The sequence below is a fragment of the Onychomys torridus genome, chromosome 10, assembly GCF_903995425.1.
Source record: "Onychomys torridus chromosome 10, mOncTor1.1, whole genome shotgun sequence".
Lineage (NCBI taxonomy): Eukaryota > Metazoa > Chordata > Mammalia > Rodentia > Cricetidae > Onychomys > Onychomys torridus.
In genome coordinates, this window is record NC_050452.1 from 63,391,322 (window position 1) to 63,405,315 (window position 13,994).

The 13,994-nt window shown below is 39.9% G+C and overlaps 1 protein-coding gene and 1 pseudogene across 9 annotated transcripts in view; both read left to right on the forward strand.

The window, feature by feature from the left end:
- The window catches only part of Lcorl (ligand dependent nuclear receptor corepressor like), a 183,539-nt gene that overhangs the window by 96,733 nt on the left and 72,812 nt on the right, over positions 1–13,994 (forward strand). The gene's annotated exons all lie outside the window — the stretch shown is intronic.
- On the forward strand, positions 1,951–2,864 carry LOC118591832 (annotated as a pseudogene).

Consider the following 13,994-nt stretch of genomic DNA (forward strand, 5'->3'; position numbering starts at 1 on the left):
GGCAATATGTAGGGGTGTGTGTGTGTGTGTGTGTGTGTGTGTGTGTGTGTGTGTATAAATACTACATATATGTGTAGTAACAATGAAAAAAGAGGCTATGAATTTGAAGGAGATGGGTATACAGGAGTGTTTGGAGGGAGGAAAATGAAGGGAGAAATAGAATTAGATTACAATCTCAAAAATAAAAACAACAGAAACCCTTTCTGAGTTAGTAGGTGCTGTAGAGGTGATTCGGTGCTTACAAGCACTTGCTGTTCTTGCAGAGGGCAGTAACTATGTTCTTAGTACTCCTGTCCAGCAGCTCACAACCAACCCCATAGAACTATAGCTCCAGGAGACAGCCACACTCTTCTGACCTCCATGGGTACCCAAACTCATGTGCACACACCCACAAATAGACACAACATATAGATAAGTAAAAGGAAAATAAATCCTTTTAAAAAAAGATGTTGATATAGAAGTCATTTCCTGTTCATTATTTCCCTTCTTTGTTAGCATGTATTCAGAAGTCTTAAAGCTTTTGCTGTATTTATTGTTTTCCAGAGTATAATTAATTTGGTTTTAAATGAAAACTCATGGTTTCATATTTAGTTTTCCTGCCACAAAGTTGATGGACTTTAGAAGATGCTGTGGAAACTGTCTTCTTTGGGCTTCTTAGTATAGCTACAAATCTTAGGAGTCGTCTTGTCTGATTTTTTCTTTCTGTTTTCTTTTTTATATTTCATGCTTTTCATGGAACTTTTAAGAGTTTTTAATTAACCTGCAATATTCATTATTGGCTTGTATACTTTTAAGTTGGTATTAGTGATTAGTCGTCATTGAATATACCCAAGATGATTAACTAAGCTTTATAGTAAAACCAGTGTTATAGATCATTGTTTTAATAGAAATATTTTATCAAGGCATAAAACAGGAAACTTTTGTTGCCCTTACAAATAATCCCTGTAAAGTTCTAGTATAGAATTTTAAAAACTTAATTTCTTCTCTATCCTAACTATGAGACCTTAACTTGATGGTAAAGACATTAGCTAACAACTCAAATACTTCATGTGCCCTGAACTGCAGAGTGAAAATGAGGACTGTCTTGGGGAGTCAGCTGTTTCTTTCCCCTGGTAGTTTTCTTCATACACTATAATAACTCAGTTGTTTTTCTTACAGTAGAGTGTATCAACCAGCCACTGAATCAGTCTTTGATTTCAAACATTTTTTTAATTTTATTTATTTATTTTGGTTTTTCGAGACAGGGTTTCTCTGTGTAGCTTTGCACCTTTCCTAGAACTCACTTGAGGCCCAGGCTAGTCCCGAACTCACAGAGATAAACCTGCCTCTGCCTCCCAAGTGCTGGGTGGGATTAAAGGCGTGCGCCACCACCACCCAGCCAAATATTTTTTACAGGTTAGTTCTGAGTATAATAATTCAGTTTCTTTTTGTTTATTTTTTTAATTCATGTATATGATACGTTTTGATCAAATTCATTCCCCATTCTTGCACCTCCATTTCCTCTTCTGTCTCCCCTCCCCACTTTCCCTATCAATTTAATGTGCTCTCTTTTTTTCCCTTAATCATTTGATTCTACTTAGTATTTCCTATATGCTCATGGGTATAACATATGTTCATCTAGTAAGAGCATGGAGATGCTCTCCAGGGCTCACCCGCCCCCAAAAAAAACAATAAAAATACCTTTCCCTCTTCCAGCAGTCCTCAGTTGCCAATAACTTCTCAGCTAGGAGTGGGCCTTTGTGAATTCTTCCCCATCCACGCAGGGATTTTGGCTGGCTTGATCTTGTGCAGATCTTCTACAAGTAGTTACAGCCACTGTGGGTTGATATGTACAACACTCCTGTCATTTCCAGAAAATAATGTTTGGCTATAAATGTCTGCTACTTTTGGCTCTTAAATTCTGTCTGAAGCTCCCTAGAACTTGAACATACTCTATGTGAGGTAACTTTTTCTCTGATCTCAAAAACTGCCCTCGTGGCCAAGGTGAAGGTGCAGTGGCAGAATGTGGATCTGGTGGAAATAGAAAACAGAATTATAGAATTATGCAAATGCCTTACATAGAAGTCCAGTAGTGGTCAGTGGCCATTAATAGACTGTTTACCGTGGGTCATTTGGATCCTTTAAAGAGTAAAACAGGTCTTTTATAGAAAATAAAAGAATTCTCAGAAAGCTGGTAAAATTAAGGGGTCCAATCAGAAAAAAAAAAAAAACTGGTCTATCCAATCATGGAGGATGCAGGGAATGAAGGAAGATGGAGCAGAGATGTTTCATACAAAAGTAACTTGCCATTAACAGAAATCAACAAAAATCTCAACAATTTGGAAAGTAAAAAGCTTATCACAGCTGTAAAATTTGTAGCAGCCTCCAAAAAGGTTTTTTGAACTTTAACCTGCAGCCAGACCTATATATGACTGGTGGAGCCTGGTACTAGGACCAGGATTTTGAATCTGAATCTGTTGAGGTGATTAGCTAACAATGTTCCAAATTCCTACAAACCATGGCAGAAACAAGTGAAAAAGTAAACAGACTTCAGTGATACAAAGAGAGAGTCTATTTGCTTCATCACATGGAGTGTGGAAGTGCATCTATGGACTGAGCATCAGTAAGATAGAGTTGTCATGGAGAACATTGAAACCATTTTGAACACAGGTATGATGGGAAAGTGGAGATGTCTCTCATCACTGTGAAGGAAGACACTTTTGGCAGTGGAGATGAACACATGAAACTGTACAGAATAGTCAGCCCATCCTCCCACCTACAGGCTTGGTCTGGGTACCCTGTGGACTCTGCCCAGCTTTTGATGACAGCCGTGAAGGTGATGAGCTTCTATTTGTATTTACACGACAGAGTAGCTTGAATTTTAATAGAGAGCTGGGAATTTTACTGACATTTGGCAAATGGAGTTATTTGTAGAGCAAATAATCCATAATGGAACATCAAATTTCTTTGAAAGCATACTTCAGCATGATGGATACTGACTCACTGCTATGAAAACATTTATTTATGAAGACAGAACACAAAGGAAATTAAGTTTAATGGGGAAATCTATTCTTCAGTAAGCAGAATACCTTGAAGCTCTGAAGACATATCTTTTGATGGTTCAAGGAAAAAGAAGCCAGTTAACCTCTATTTGTTGTGCTCTAAATGTTGTGCTAACAGCTAGAGCTTGAAGATGTGCAGTCCGTGCTGCCACACTAACCTCCGTCCTACTGTCCAGGAAATGTTTTCAGATCACTGCATTTCATCCTAAGGGGATGATCTTACAGGTCTTTCTTTGTTAAGGCTGTGGGTTTTTCTCTCTCTGGGAGAGGAGAGATATTCTCTGAGCAAGGGGCATCAAGATCATGATGGGGAAACCTACAGAGACTGCCAAACCAAACTAGTGGGAACTCACGAAATTTAGACCAACACCTGTGGAGGCTCCATTGGACTGGACTGGGCCCTCTGCATAAGGAGACCTTTGTGTAGCTTGATCTGCTTAAGAGGTCCCCTAGTAGTAGGATCAGGATCCATTCCTGGTGCATGAGCTGGCTTTTTGGAGCCCACTACCTATGGTGGGACACCTTGCACAGCCTTGATGCAGGGGGAGGAGCTTGGGCCTGCCTCTACTGAATGTGCCAGGCTCTGCTGACTCCCCATGGGAGGCCTTACCTTCTTGTAGGAAGGAATGGGGGTGGTGAGTGGGAGGAAGTCTGGAGGGGTGGGAGGAAGGAAGACAGGGATCTGTGATTGGTATGAAAAATGAATAAAAAATTTCTTAATAAAAAATAAAAAGCTGTGGGTGCCAGGTGGTGGCAGTGGCGGCTGCTGCGCATGCCTTTAATCCCAGCATCTCTGTGAGTTCGAGGCCAGCTACAGAGTGAGTTCCAGGAAAGGTGAAAAGCTACACAGAGAAACCCTGTCTCCAAAAACAAAACAACACACACACACACACACACACACACACACACACACACACATACACACACACACACACACACACACACACACACACACACACACACACACACACACGTGTGGGTTTCACTGTTTGGCTTAATTGTATTATTTGCCAGAATTTCTTCCCAGATTCTTATTCTATGCATACAGTGTGACCCTCCTTACTACCAACACGAAATTCTAATGCTGGAATGTGATAAGTAGGACCTTTGGAAGGTGGCAGATTGTGAGTTCTGAGTCCTCAAGAGTAGAGTTAGGACCTGTATAGAAGAGACACAAAGTGTTCTATTTCCCCTGTGTCATTTGAGAACACAGAGAAAAGAATGGGGAAGCAGGCCCTCATCAGACAGTAATCTGCAAACAGCCCAAGCTTCCCAGCTTCTAGAATCATGATAAATAAATTTTCTTGATAAAACAACACTCTACAGTGTTCTATTAAAGCAGATAGGACTACACAGTAGCTATTTTTTTTGTTGTTTATTATATTCGTGTTTTAATTTTCCATATCAGCCATGGTTCCCCTGTCCTCCCCCCTCCCACCCCCATTCCCACCTTCTCGCCAGCCCCTCCCCCTCCATTCCCATCTCTTCCAGGGCCAAGACTCCCCTGGGGATTCAGTTCAACCTGGTGGATTCAGTCCAGGCAGGTCCAGTCCCCTCCTTCCAGGCTGAGCAAAGTGTCCCTGTGTAAGCCCAAGGGTCCAAACAGCCAGCTCATGCACTAAGGACAGGTCCAGGTCCCACAGCCTGGGTGCCTCCCAAACAGTTCAAGTTATTCAATTGGCTCACTTATCCAGAGGGCCTGATCCAGTTGGGGGCTCCACAGCTTTTGGTTTATAATTCATGTGTTTCCATTAGTTTGGCTATTTGTCCCTGTGCTTTTCCAATCTTGGTCTCAACAATTCACACTCTTACAGTCCCTTCTCTTTCTCAACAATTGGACTCCTGGAGCTCCACCTGGGGCCTGGCCATGGATCTCTGATCCACTTCCATCAGTTATTGGATGAGAGTTCCAGCACGACAGTTACAGTGTTTGGCCATCTGATCACCAGACTAGGTCAGATTAGGCTTTCTCTTGACCATTGCCAGTAGTCTACAGTGGATGTATCATTGTGGCTTTCTGGGGACCTCTCTAGCACTTTGCTTCTTCCTGTTCTCATGTGGTCTTCGTTTATCATGGTCTATTATTCCTTGTTCTCCCTTTCTGTTCTTGATCCAGCTGGGATCTCCTGCTCCCCTAAGCTCTCTTCCCCTTGAACCTTGCCCTTCATTACTCCCACTGTCATCCAGGTTGTTCATGTAGATCTCATCCATTTCTCTGTCATTGGGTGATCTCTGTGTCTTTCCTAGGGTCCCATTTTCTAGGTAGCTTCCCTGGAGTTGTGTAGCAGTCTAGTCATCTTTGTTTTACATCTAATATCCTACTATGAGTTAGTACATACCATGTTTGTCCTTCTGAGTCTGGGTTACCTCACTCAGGATGATTTTTTTTCTAGATCCATCCATTTGCCTGCAAACCTCATGATGTCATTGTTTTTCTCTGCTGAGTAGTACTCCATTGTGTATATGTACCATATTTTCTTTATCCATTCTTCAGTTGAAGGGCATCTAGGTTGTTTCCAGGTTCTGGCTATTACAAACAGTGCTGATATGAACATAGCTGAGCAAATGCTCTTGTGGTATGATTGAGCATTTCTTGGGTATATGCCCAAGAGTGTTATAGCTGGGTTTTGGGGGAGATTGGTTCCCAATTTTCTAAGGAAGCGCCATATTGATTTCCAAAGTGGCTGTACAAGCTTGCATTCCCACCAGCAGTGGAGGAGAGTTCCCCTTGCTCTACATCCTCTCCAGCATAAGCTGTCTTCTGTGTTTTTGATCTTAGCCATTCTGACAGGTGTAAGGTGGTATCTCAGAGTTGTTTTGATTTGCATTTCCCAGATAACTAGGGATGTTGAGCAATTCCTTAAATGTGTTTCAGCCATTTGAGCTTCCTCTGTTGAGAATTTTCTGTTTAGTTCTATAGCCCATTTCTTAATTGGACTGTTGGGCATTTTGATATCTAATTTCTTGAGTTCTTTATATATTCTGGATATCAGCCCTCTGTCAGATGTGGGGTTGGTAAAGACCTTTTTCCATTCTGTAGGCTGTTGCTTTGTCTTGTTGACCCCGTGTCCTTTGCTCTACAAAAGCTTCTCAGTTTCAACAGGTCTCATTGATTGATTGTTTCTCTCAGTGTCTGTGCTAGACAGTAGCTATTCTTTTAACTAAAACTAAAACTAAAAGCTGCAGTTGGGAGGCAAAGGTGTGCAGATCTTAGTGAGTTTGAGTCCAACCTGGTCTACATAGGGGACACCAGGACACCTAGGGACAGCCTGTCTCAAAAATAAAAATACATCATTGCCCTTCATTCACTCTCTGAGGGGTGGGAACTGTGCTTCTCTTACCCTGTTTCATATTGGTCTCCTTTTTTCTTATCCTTTTCTGAAAATCATTGTGTGGTATGTCTAAGCAAAAAGCCATCACTTTGTAGGTTAGTCAGTCCCAGCTTTTGGGCATTTGAAAGCACGAAGTTAACTGGCATGCTGTTACACAGAAGATAACCATATGCATTTTAAGGATCTCAGCATTTGGATTTTTACATTTTGTTTTTGGTTGTTTTGTTGTTGTTGTTGTTGTTGTTTTGTTTTGTTTTTTTGAGATAAGGTTTCTCTGTGTAGCCCTGGCTGCCCTAAAACTAACTCTGTAGATCATGCTGTCTTTGAACTCAGAGATTCACCTGCCTCTGCCTCTTTAGCGCTGAGATTAAAGACCTGGCCTCCTCCACTATGCCCAATTTACTTTGTGTCTTAAATTTTTCTTTATGTCAGCCAGAATCATGGACCAACTGAAATGGTTCACAGTACACTCCTCTTTGGGGCTGAGCTCTACCACCATTTGGCAGTGCTCTAAGTGAGCAGCACTAAGAGAGTTACCATGAGATCATCAATGGGACCAGTAAAATCAAGCCCACTAGCCTGTTTTTATCAGATGAATTCTCTGACCAGCTCTTTAAAATTCAAATTTTATGACACTGGTTCTTTTTAAGTGTTGGATTCTTATTCTGTATTATTCTATCTTACTCTGTATCTTATGTAAGTAAAAGTAAATCTGCAGATTTTTCCTTCACCTTCAGTGAGGGATGGCATGGTAAGTCTTCCTGGACTATCAGATAAGCAAGCATTAGTCTTATTTTACAAGACAGCTAAATTTGTAGGAGAGATACAAAATGGAGAAAGAACCAAGTTTCTTTTTCTAAGTATGCTCTGTATTATATCTTTTTGTTGTTGGAGAAAAGCATCTCACACTAGTCCAGAGTTCACTTTATGGCCTATTTTAACTTCCCAAATACTGGGATTACAGGCCTTAAACTGCCATGCTTGACTTTGTACTGTCTTGATAATTAGATACTGAGTTTTTAAATTTGAAGTTGGTGACTAGAAGTGTTCCTTGCCTCACCAAAATAAAGAGATACTTAATTTTTTTCCTCATAACATATTTTTTTACTCTGAGTATTAACTGAGAAGGATAGATACATTTAAAAATAGAGCCATTACTCTGCATAGTAAAATGAATTCTACAGAGATAGCCTGTGATCAAAAGAAATTTGGGGCCTCTGAAATCGTGGTGTCACAGAATCAAGTAGCAGATGAAGTCATGATTCTTTCCCACTTAGTAATTGGTATTGTGCTCACCTGAGAACACATACTCCAGTCTGTTGAGGACTTTCTTTAAAAGTGAACTATAGACCAAACACCCTAACTGTCGTGCTAGAAATCTCATCCAGTGACTGATGGAAGTGGATGCAGAGATCCCTGGCCAGGCCCCAGGTGGAGCTCCAGGTGAGAAAGAAGAGGGATTGTATGAGCAAGAATTGTTGAGACCAAGTTTGGAAAAAGCACAGGGACAAATAGCCAAACTAATGGAAACACATGAACTGTGAACCAATAGCTGAGGAGCCCCTAACTGGATCAGGCCCTCTGGATAAGTGAGCCAATTGAATAGCTTGAACTGTTTGGGAGGCCCTCATGCAGTGGGACCTGGACCTGTCTTTAGTACATGAGCTGGCTATTTGGAGCCTGGGGCCTATGCAGGGACACTTTGCTCAGCCTGGGGGGAGGGGACTAGACCTGCCTGTACTGAATCTACCAGGTTGAACTGAATCCCCAGGGGAGTCTTGGCCCTGGAGGAGATGGGAATGGGGCATACCCTGGGGAGAAAGGCAACAGTGGGGTCGGGTGGGAAGGGGAGGACAGGGGAATCCATGGCTGATATGTAAAATTAAATTAAATTATAAAATAATAAAAAAAGTGAGCCATAGAAAATCAGACATCATAAGTCCATGATTCTGTGATTTTTATCCTCCTTTCTGCTACTGGAGCATTGGAGCATTGGACATGGGGTTTGTTTGCTTGCTTATTCTTTGTTTGTTTGTTTGTATGTTTAATTTCTATAACTTGTTTAGAATGGATTTTTTAACCCCTGTTTAACCCTCTTTCACTCTGTTGTTAAAACACAGCATTTTACCTGGTTTTATGTTTTTCCTATAAGTAACCCCACCATAGCACAAACTCATGCAGTACTGAGTACTGTTGTTATTTGTTAGAGTGGGTAAATTTACCAGTCAGACATTTGTGGCACTTCCAGGAGTAATTTCAGACCAGCTCTGCTGAAGGTGGCTGTGATAGAGAAGGAAAAGGGCTTATCCAGACAACTAATTTCTTGATCAGAGATTGAGGCAGAAAAAAGATAACCCATCACTAGCATTCTAAATACTTTCTCATCACATTTTTGCTACAGACTGTGTGTAGATGGAACGTGTACTGAGCTAATGTGTGTTTTGAGCAGATTGCCAAGCTACACTTCAAAAAAAAAAAAAAAAAAAAGGTCACTCTTTCTGTCCAGTATTGTTATAAGTTTCTTATTTTACTATTTTACTTATTTACAGTTAAGGCCAGATGAAGGAAAATACCTAGGCTATTTATTATATCTTCTGTACTTGTATTGGATAATAGAATATATTAGTATGTTATATAGCAAGTACAAGCTGGATGAAGTAGAATGGTAGTGGAATGTCTGGGTCTAAGGATAATAGAATGATCATGATATTGCGGTTAACAGATTCCTGGCTTAAATGGAATTTTTAAAGATTTGTTTTCTTTCCTGAAAATATTTAGAAATTTCTGAATTTTCTCTAACTTCCTTAACAAACTGTTCTTTGACCTCTTTTTGTAGGGTATCAGGAAATTAATATACTAGTTTATACTTCCAATGGAAGATGACTATTTATTCCTTTTTTGTTTTGATTTCCATGTACTCCCCCAAGTTTTTATGTCCTTTTACTTTTACTTCTTAGCTCAAGGCTTCATTGCCTAGAGATCTACATATTCCCCCAAAACTCATAGGTAGGGTTTCATTGGCTCATAAATTTGAATGGGAGAAAAATAATTACACTTTTTCATTTACCTCAGTTGAAATTTAACCTCTTCTTCACCTGTAAGTGTTGTCAGCCATCACCTGTGATTGTCAATATCTATTCTAGTAATATATATCATAGGAATTTTTATGTCACAATGTGTTTTGAATTATTACTTACATTATCATTATTTTGAAGTTATGGTAGATACTAGATTATTACTAGATTTTAATGCATTGAGAAAAATGCTGTATTAATAATATATTTCAATTGTTTTTCATTGACAACTGTATTTTTGTAGAATTTGTTTCTTATATATCCATAGATTTTAAAAGTATGGTTCTGACAAAGAAAACATCACTTCACCACACAGCCAAATGCGTCCCTGCACCAAAATGCTTACGAGTCCCATCTGTTCCTTTATTTTTTCATCTTCATGCTTTCCCCATAGTATCCTATCTTTAAGGATATGTCTGTAGATTTTCTCTGTACATGTAAATTTTTGTACATATACCTATTCTGGCTTTCAGATTTTGTGTGTGCCTTTAACGGCTTTACCACTTAACCTGTGCTTAAATGCTAATGGCCTCTTAACAAAGTCTGTGTTACTTGCTAGACATATATACATTGCAGGAAGAATTTTAAGCTCATTAAACTTAAAGCTAAACTTACTTTCTGTTGTAAATCTGTTCTTTCTGAGTCCCCACTCATTGTAGCTATTGATACTTTCTGACCCAAAATTAAAATGAAAGTTGTTTTCCTTTTTCCTTTCTTGCTACTTCCTTAGAGAAGAGTTATTAAGAAGTATCAAGAGATTACCAATAAAGCTGCTGTGAACATTCTTAGACAAGTTTTGGAGCATGTATTACTCCTCTAGGGAAAACTCATAAATACTTTCTTGCAAGGTCATAGGGTCACTGCATACTGAAAATGTGTTGATAGTTGCCAGACTATTTTCTAGAACATGACATTTCTGTTTCCTTAATAGCACATGAGGTTTCCTGTTACTCCAGGCCCAAGTCAGCATTGCTGCTGTCATGGTACCACCTATTCTGATGGGTGTGGATTAAAGTTCTGAGCAAGTTTGTGCACCTTCTTTTTAAAGTGTCTGCTTTAGTTACTGGGCCATATTTAGCTGAGTTGCCTGGTATCATCGGTGCTGTGTAGATACTATTTATAAATTCTCAAGAGAAATCCTTTGTCAAATAATTATGAATGTTCTGTGTTTACTGAATATTGATTATTTTACTAAAGTACTTTTATGCCTTGTACTTGAGTTATTGGGTAGAGTAACCTTATAAGATTTAAGACAAATGAATTTATGTTGTTTAGTTAGTAGTAGAGAAATTAGATACTCACACTCACAGAAAATGAACATGACTAAGAAACAAAAGCAGGAGCTCTGAAAACTTGAGAGAGGCTTGGCAAATTTACCTTTTGAGTGGGCTTTTGACATCTCTATAAAAATAAAATTGTAGTTGTAAAATGATTATAGGACCTATAGAAACTATTACTTCATAGGAGCAACATAATCTAGAAAGGGATAGAATTTGGTTTCAAGTTAAGGCTTCTTCCAGGGGCCAAGATGCCCAAGAGGCTTCTGAGGACCATGTCTGGGTTCGTGGTCCTATAGCAGCCAGGGTCTTTGTTGACGTCCATGGCCCAAGTTCGCACCAAAGGCCACGGGGATACCCGGCTTCCAGGTTACCACCTGTGACCATGTTGGGGTCTGAGTGATGTGTAGCTGCAGGGGCCTTGCTGACCTTAATGGCCTGCTATCTAGGCCCCGGCCATTGCTGAGGGCCATGTCTGAGTCAGTGGCCCCACTGCAACCAGGGTCTGAGTCAATGTCTATGGCTCAGGTTACCATTGAAGGCAGTGCAGATTCCCTGGGATCTGGGCTGACATCTAAGACCATGTTGGTGCCCTAGAATCATGCTGCCATTGGGGTCATGGAGAACCAGTGGCCTGTGCTGCTCCCCGGGCTGTGTTGGTGACCCTACCACAGCCAAGGTCTGTGTTGAGGTCTGTGGCTCCTGTTACCATGGGGCCCTGTGACTGCTTGGGATCTCTACCACCACCTGGGACCATATTGGAGTCCAGGGACTGTGCTGCTGCCAGGCTCATGCTGATCTGAGAAGCCTACACTGCCACCTGGGGCCATGTTGACATCCAACCCAAGCTACTTCTGATTGCCATGCCTGTGTCTGTGGTCCTGCTGTAGCTGGGGTCTTTGTTGATGTGAGGAACCTGTGTGAACCATGTGTTGAACTATAAGTTGAAGTACAAGGGCCTCTCTGATCTGGCCTTACCCTTCATTAAACCAGGGAGAGCCCCACCCCATTCCCACTGGAGAGATGCCCCCCCCCTTCCTTTGCAGACCCTGGAATTATGGACTTGATGACCCTGGAACAGGAAAGCTGGCCCTAGCCCTAATAGGAGAACTGGCTCCCGACACTTGGGAAAGATGGCCACACCCCTACCTTAGGTTGGTAGCCCTAGCAGGCCCAGACTTACTCAGCAGCCACCCAGGTACACATCCAAGGATTTGAGTTGACACACCCCACCATCTACTGTGTGTGAAGGGACTGGTCCTGCAGAACAGGGAGTGGCCGAATGGTCTACATGACTCAGGCAACAGCATAATGTCCAGGGAGTTTCTATGGTGGTCCAGTGTTGATAGTGTGCCAAAGGCCAGAGCCTAGACCCTAACAACACATTACACATTTGCAAAGAACGCTATTTGAACCAAAGGGTATACTGCATGATACACAGTAGCTCCCAATGCCACTAAGACAAATGAAGTAATGAAAAGGCAAAGACAGAGGAGCAAGATGTTATTTGTTTTGTTTGCTTGTTGATTTGTTTGTTTTTAATTGAAATTGCTATTTATGTTTTTTATTTTTATTTTATTTTTCTTCCTTTTTTATCTTTATCTTATTTTTATTTCTTTTTTTGTTTTTCTTTGGAGGAGACACTACAAAGGTGAAGAGTGGATGTGGAGGGACTGGGAGATGGGTGGAATTGGGGTACATGATATGAAATTCCCAAAGAATCGTGAAATTTTTTTTTAAAAAGATTAAGGCTTCTTATAATCCTGCCATATAGATGTATATAACCTTATTTGAAAAGGGTAGTGTGTGTGTGTGTGTGTGTGTGTGTGTGTGTGTGTGTGTGTGTGAGAGAGAGAGAGAGAGAGAGAGAGAGAGAGAGAGAGAGAGAGAGAATAAAATTTATAAATGTGAGGCTTAAGTCAGATGACTTTCCTGTTTGCTCTCATGATAGCTACAGAGCTGGACCATACTTTGTTCTTCTAGATTGTCCTTTAGTTGAAAATACATACCTTGGAATACATGTAGGTAAATAAGTTGATGATTGATAAGTAAACACACTCTATTTATCTTAGTATTTCTTTTTTCTTCTTTAAGCATTAGTTTATTAATTCCTAGTGAAAGAAGTTTGTACTCATCCACTGATTCCTAGGCACTTGATGACCAGTATGTTAAAAAGAGGTGCCATATTTAGCTGTATTTCTTAATTGTGAAGACAAATACATGTGCTTTTCTTTGTCTTTTAATATTCTTTGAATCATACTTGTTAATATAGTTCCCTGGGAAATGTTTTTGTTTTGTTTTGATTTGTTTTTAAGGAGAAGAAACCTTAAGTTTATAAGGTTTTCCATTTATTCCCTTTGTCACAAGAGATTTTGAGCAAGAAAAAGGGGAAGTTAAAAGATTTATTTTCCCATTATTAATGTGAGCGATGTAAGTAGCCATGCTGTTCTTATATTCTATCATGAAAAACAAATGCTTTAAAGGGTTAAATTAATACTTCCATTCACATTGCAAGATTACTACAACCTGATGATATAAAACTATGAATTGTAGAAAATGACTCTTCTCTTTTGTGTTATTTTCCATTTATGTAGGGTAGTATGAATGCTAGTGCTCCTTTTGTTGAGTGGTCCCTACCAACACAGGTATGTCACCACATGCTAGAAATGCATTTGCCATAGTTATCAACACTTGGGAACCTTCCAGGGCTAAGGTATGATCTCAGGTCATGATTATGTGGACATTAACATTCAAGAGAGATAGAAACCAACCTAATGCATATCTCTGAATTGTTCAGAGAGGATTAAAATTGTTGATTATGTTTTGCATCTTAAAATTTATTTTTATTGTGGTCAGGAGCCATGGCATGTGTGTCAAGGTCAGAAGACAACTTGGGAAGCTGGTTCCTTCCACCTTGTGGATCCTGAGGATCAAACTCTTGGCAGCAGGTGCTTTTTTTACCTGCTGAGCCATCTCATTGGCTCTCGTGTAATTAAAATTTTAGCTCTGTATGTAAATTGTACAAGATAAAACATATAACAATTGTGAAAGTAAAATGACCCATGACTAGTAAGTATATTGGTATATAAAATGTATTTACTTGATTTAATGTATTTAACATGTACTGTACAATGGTTTTACCTTCTGTCAGTTATGTATGGTCAAACATGATCTGAGAATACTAAATGGAGAATAATAGAAATACATAAATCATAAGTTTTAAATAACCTTATTGTGGTGTGTTGTTACTGCAGAACAAAATTTGCCATT